Below are 7,102 nucleotides of genomic sequence, written 5' to 3' on the forward strand. Positions count from 1 at the left end.
TCTTTGCAGGTTAAATATGGGTGTATTTTTGGACTGAGTAAGCACTAATTCTCAAATTTTCAGAAGTAAAGTAATGCATCAGTCATTTTATTGTCGCTAATTACCAAGGTATCTGCTTCAGGAATATAATACAGATATAATGTAGGGGATAAGAATAATTTCCAACTATCCTTTTTCGTTCTTCTATTGCCTGACATAGCATCATGGGCCTTGTTCTGTGCTGGTTATGAGATTTCATAACAACTCTTCATTAGCGATATCTTCTCTACATTACAGCACATCATCGTCTTGCATGCTACCAGTGTAAACTATGTCCATAATAAAATCATACACATACGAGTAATGTGAAAGCGATTGCTAAGGTGTAAAAGGTAAAATAAATCGCCAATGAAACGGCGCTACGATGCATCCCTTACCATCTAACATGTGGCCCCCAAACGTCTCCCGTTTACCATATTCTTGTAAGTGTTGCCTGACGTTGCATCGTGTGATGAGAGGCCTTGACAAAACCACCTCCTGGCATTCCTGTACTACTCGTAAGTCAACAGCGCTCTCCTCTCCACCCCACACAACACGCCGCCCTCCCTCATAAACTCCAAATCTGGTACTGCTTGAATTTAGCACATTTGTTACCCAGGGAGGACACGCCAACATCCATCGTGGTCTGGACAGCTCTGAACCGGGAAAGTAAATATTTCTTCAGTCATTCTTCTGCAGGCACGCACATACCCATTCTCCCACCTTTATGGCAGTCTCAGTTCATTGCTTCTCTCTTTCATTCTTTCTTTTCTCTCTCTCTCTCTCTCTCTCTCTCTCTCTCTCTCTCTCTCTCTCTTGAGGGAAGGGGAGCTTGCGTACTCAGGTACCGGGTATAGTGATAGACAGACATATTTAGATAGAGCCCGTGTCCACTCTTCTCAATAAGGTGGACGAATAAACACACACACACATTTAGATAGAAAGGCAGATAAATAGATAAATGGATATGAGAGAGAGAGAGAGAGAGAGAGAGAGAGAGAGAGAGAGAGAGAGAGAGAGAGTGAACTGAACCCAGTCTCAATCGCATACTACCTGGTAAAGAAAATATTTGTCTCCTCTTTCTTCTTTTCTCTGCCGCGCGCTTCTCTCTCTCTCTCTCAACCTAATTCCCTTCCCTCCCTTCTCTTGCCCTTCGGCCTCCTCGTCCATTCTCTGTCACTCTTCCCTACTCTTCCTCTATTCCCTCCTTCCCTCCTTTCATTGTTTCCTTGCCAGGCTGTCCGTCTCTCAGTGTCCCGTGTTTGGTTTCACTTCCTGCTCGATTATAAACATTTTTCGTTTCTTCCTACACCGTCTCCTTTCTTTCCTCTCTTTCTCGTTTCTCCTTCTTATTCTCCTTCTCTCCTTCGTACTTCTTCTTCTCTTTAACTCTTTCCTTTGTTCCTCTCTATGTTCTTTTTCTCCTTCCTTCTCCATCTCTGTCATCTAGTATCTCTTTTCCTCCTTCCCCGACTAACATTTCTCCTTCTCCTCTTCCTCCACCTTCTCCTGCTCTCCTATCCTTTTTTTCCCTCACCCTTATTCCCTTTCCTTCATCCCTCATCTCTGTTTCCTTTTTTCCAAATATTCATTCGCTAGTTTTTCCTCTTCGCAGGTCTTCCTTTCTCACCTTTCTTCTCGTTCTTCTACCCTTTCCCTTCCTTCTCCCTCTTCTACCCTCCTTCCCTCTCCACGTTCAGCCCCTTCTGTCCCTTTTTCTTTTGTCATTTCCTTTTCCTTTGCGTCTTATTTTCCTGATTTTCCTTTTCCCCTTTCATCTTTCCTCTCCTCTGCTTTTTCTCCCTTCTAGTTCCCTCCTTCTTTCTGTTTTTAACTTCCCCTCCTTTTCTTTCCTCCCCTCTGCCTCCCTTTTCCCCTCTCTTTCTAATCTTCCATCTTTTTCTTTCCTTTTCTTTGTTTCCCTTCTCCTCTTCATTCCTAACTCTTCTGCCCTCTTCTCCTATCCTGTCTTCCTCCCTTGTCGCCTTTGACTCCAACTCCCCATTCTTCCCTCCTTCCCCCTGCTTCATTCTTCCTCTGCCTCCCTTTTCTCCCTCCTTCCTATAATTTTTTTCTCTTCCCCTCTCCTCGCATCTCCCCTCTCCTTTCATCCCCTCTCCTTCCGCCTTCTACTCTCCTTCCTTTATCCTTCTATTTCTTCTCCGTGTTATACGCTAGGTGTGGTAGGGTCGAGTCTAAGGGCAGGGCATCTGAAAACTAATATTCGCTGCTTTAAAATTCGTCCAAAGATGTAGAGAGAGAGAGAGAGAGAGAGAGAGAGAAAGAGAGAGAGAGAGAGAAAGAGAGAGAGAGAGATTTTTCTACTACACTGAAGATACAGCTAAGGACTGGATTGAGATTATGCAAGGAACTGTAATTTAGTTTTGGAGTCTTCCTTAAAATGAATAAAAACCTCTTGCGGTAGTAAATACAAAACAGGAAAAACGTCATGGCACTACAGGGTCTAGGGATACAGTAGTAAATTATAGCCCCAGGCTCAGCTGAATATGAAACCACTGGACTGAATGCCCTTTCTATTGTAGCCCACCATCCTCCTTTCGGGGATAGGTAAGGAGCTGAGGATCGTTTGTATAACTTAGCAACAAGGATACTTGGTTATACCAGAACCACCAAGGGGTATACAGATGAAGGATAGAGTCATGAAGTGAAATGACGCATGTGAGTCAGCGCATGGGTGAAGGATAAAAGCCAGTCAATGTAGAAAGAAGAAACGCAGGTGCTGGCAGATGGCGTGGTTTGTCGTGTAGAACAAACATCTACAAGTGTGACGGATGAGGATGAGTGTAGGGGGGGGGGTCAGTTAAGGGGGAGGGGAGATGGCGATAGAAGAGAGGAGGAGGGGAGAGAAGGTAAACAAGAAAGGTATTATCAGAGGATTTGTTGGAAGGAAGGCGCTCTAATGTGATAACACTGGGGTGGACAAAATGATGTTGTTAGGGATAAGAGAAGAAAAAAAGTCAGGGTTTTAATCGCACAGGAAACCCGCGTGACAAAGGGTACATTAGAATACAGTGATCTTAGTTTAAACGAATTACCGTAAGTAAGGTATGTAAACCGGCTTTCGGTTAATCTAACATACATAGTACGTCGTCGGGTTAATTGTAATTCTTACTTTATTTCTTGACTAGCCTATTCGTATTATCACTGCTCGTAAATCTGGCCGTGAAAAATGGAATATAAATTCAAAAATCTCTTGCAGGTGTAATTTGACGAAGGGAAGTGCAGGAATATGCAACGAGAAGTCCCGCCTTTGGTCTCTTGAGATACAGGTTGAGGCTGTAGTTGCACAGGAGGCGCTTCTTCCTGTAACACATCCTGTTCACTGTTCATGATCAACGGTTGGCTTAATGTAACGGTCACATAATGAACTCAGGTGGTCCGGACGTATTTAACTATGGAGCTCTTTACTTAACGTCGAATATATATATATATATATATATATATATATATATATCTATATATATATATATATATATATATATATATATATATATATTGTTACGGAACAGAGAAAGATAATGTACACTTTAAGTGAGAATACGAAGAGTCACTACTGTCCCGTAAAGTTCCAGGTTCAAAACAAAAGAGTTAGGTAAAATTACAAGTTAAAGTTTAATGCACAAACTAACAATAAAACATTCAGAACTCATAAGGATAATGTGATGGCAAATAAACAGGTTAAATATATGGTTAACTGCAATAGCCTCCATTAACACAAAATTAGCAAGAGTAAATTTATCTAAGTCAGCCCTGATAAAATGAGATACCAGATAATACTCAGTGAATGCCAGATAAATAATTACAGATACAAACTATTATCAAAAATGACTGACATAAAGATCCCTACATGAATTACAAAAACTTCACTAGGCCTACAAATTAAACTTATGCTATACAGTACAAGAAAAAATGCAACAACAGTTATACTCAAATTACACACAGCTGCTAGATGTTTGGAGATTTCTTGAGCACTCACAATAATAATAATATCTGTACAGGGGAGGACAGAGATGTGAACAAAATGAGGAGCAGATCTAAGTGGCAATGATGCAGAGACTGAGCTCATTATATAGGGGCCGGGAGAGCTTGATACAACTTGTAATGAGGACGCGCAAATGAAGCCATGGGGACAAAGAGATGACAATCCCGCAAAGTATAACAGAGATGTCGACTTACACTACTATAACGGTAGAAGGGGGGACTGAGGCAGAACACGCTCGTGATCAAACATGCAGCAACTGTGCGTCAAAATTACACAAAGGATGATGAAATCATAGGCTATGTAACACCTCCCCACAAAGAAAAAGAAATTTACAAAGGAAATTTCTTATTACTCTAAACAATCTGTCTAAAGTCTAGATAAGCAATCTGCAATAACATTTTCTTTCCCCTTGACATGTTGTATGTCTAATGAATACTCCTGAAGAAGTAGACTCCATCTTGCCAATCTCTGATTTTTATCTTTAAACTTACTAAGGAATTTCAGTGGGTTATGATCGGTATAAATGACTATGGGGTCAAAACCAGAACACAAATAAAATGAAAAATGCTGTAAACCCAAAATCAAGGCCAAAAGCTCTTTCTCAATAGTTGAGTAGTTCTTTTTATGTGGAGTGAACTTCTTACTGTAATAAGATACAGGATGTTCAATACCCTGATCATCCTCTTGCAGCAAAACAGCCCCAGCTCCTGTATCACTTGCATCAACAGCCATCTTAAAAGGCTTAGCAAAATTTGGAGTAGCGAGCACTGGCTGACTTAATAGAATAGCTTTAAGTTTGTTGAAAGAGGATTCACAGTTATCGGTCCAGACAAATTCAACTCCCTTTTTCAGTAGGTCTGTAAGTGGTGATACAAGAATAGAAAAGTTAAGAACAAATCTCCTGTAATAACCTACCATTCCCAAAAATCTTTGTAGCCTTTCCTACTTTTAGGTCTGGGAAGATCACTTATAACCTGAACCTTAGCTCCTGGTGGTGCAACATGTCCATCACCAATTACATACCCAAGGTACTGAACTTTAGCTTGACCAAACTCACACTTTGATAAATTAGCTACAAGATTAGCATGAACTAAACCGTCAAGAAATTTACTGACATGGCATAGGTGATCTTTCCAGTTGTCACTGAAGATTAATACATCATCAATATAAACAACACACCCTGCCAAACCCTCTGTTACAACATTCATGAGCTTCTGAAATGTGGCTGGTGCATTTTTCATACCATATGGCATTACCGAACATGCAAAAGCCTTTCCTAGTGTTACAAAACATGAGATCTCCCTAGCACGTTCAGTCATAGGTACTTGCCAGTATCCCTTTAACAAATCAAACTTACTTATGTACCTAGCCTTTCCGATCTTGTCTATGCAATCTTCCACACGAGGGAGAGGGTAAGTGTCTGTTTTGGTTATCTGATTAACACGTCTGTAGTCGATGCAAAGCCTCTGTGACCCACCTGGCTTAGGGACTAGAGTGACAGGAGAACTCCACTCGCTCTGACAGGGCTCAATCATCTTGTGGTCCAACAGGTAGCCAAGCTCCTTCTGGATGAGAGGAACTTTCACTGGGCTCACACGGTAAGGAGGCAATTTAATTGGCTTTGCGTCTTCAACATCGACATCATGCATCAACACAGTGGTTCTTCCTGGAGTGGCACGGAACACTTGCGGGTACTCCTGCAGTAATGCCGAAAACTCCTGCCTTTCCTTGGGAGGTAGATGAGAAAGCTTTGTCTGGAGATCATTCATGATATCAGGATTCTTCCCCAAACTATCACTCAGGCTCATGCTGCATGGGAGAACTTCACTTGTAGACTCGGGTGGAACAGCTACAGTGCAGACTGGATTATTTTCGTCCCGCCTGTGATATAACTTTAGCATGTTGATGTGACATAGTTGCTTGCTCTTTCTACGATCTGGTGTGGCGATGACATAGTTGACATCACTGAGTTTCTTCTCCACGAAATAAGGGCCACTAAACTTGGCTTGAAGAGGTTGCCCATGAACTGGTAGCAGAATCAAAACCTGATCTCCTGGCTGAAAGTGGTGTAACCTGGACTTCTTATCATACCAAGTCTTCATCTTCTCCTGAGCAGCTCCTAAATTCTCTCTCGCCAGCTGTAAAGCAGTGGACAGCCGTTCTTTGAACTTCATCACATACTCCAGCAGGTTGACGTCATCTTCCTCCGACAGCCAGCATTCCTTGAGTAGCTTAAGGGGTCCTCTTACTTCATGGCCAAACAGTAGTTCAAAAGGTGAGAAGCCCAGTGATTCATTTAGATTCTCTTGCAGCAAACACAACGAATGGAAGACCTTTATCCCAGTCTTTCTGATGTTCCAAACAGTATTTCTTGAGCATCGATTTGAGTGTTTGATGATATCTCTCCAACGCTCCTTGGGTCTGGGGATGGTAAGCTGAAGACGTGATCTGGGTGATGCCCAACTCTTTCAGAGACTGCTTGAAAACGTTTGACATGAAATTACTCCCCCGGTCTGACTGTACCTCCTTGGGCAGACCAAACTTTGTGAAGAACCCCAGCATTTCCTTAACCACGTTCTTTGCTGAGATGTTTCTAAGTGGAATGGCTTCAGGATAACGAGTAGCCATGTCAATCATGGTCAACAAATAAGAAAATCCTGAAGAAGTCTTAGGAAGAGGGCCCACAATATCCACCAACACACGGGTGAAAGGCGCCTCAAAAGGAGGAATGGGAACTAGAGGTGCAACCTTTTCGGTCTGATTACACTTCCCCACAACTTGACAGGTGTGACAAGACTTACAATACCAGGAAACATCCCTGAAGATACCTGGCCAGTAGAAGTGTTTCAAAATGCGTGCCACAGTCTTCCTCACTCCAAGGTGTCCTGCCAAACTGGAATCATGAGCCACTCTAATGATATCCTGCCTACAAACACGAGGGATGACAACTTGATGTACAACCTCCCATTCACAGTCGGCTGATGCTGTTGGGGGTCTCCACTTCCTCATAAGTACTCCTGACTTTACATAATAACAAGTAGAAGCACCGGCTGACTCTTCCTCACTGCAAGCAGAGTTAGC

Source organism: Coenobita brevimanus, chromosome 59 (assembly GCF_032717465.1).
Source record: "Coenobita brevimanus isolate Jiangsu-jjx chromosome 59, ASM3271746v2, whole genome shotgun sequence".
NCBI classification, from domain to species: domain Eukaryota; kingdom Metazoa; phylum Arthropoda; class Malacostraca; order Decapoda; family Coenobitidae; genus Coenobita; species Coenobita brevimanus.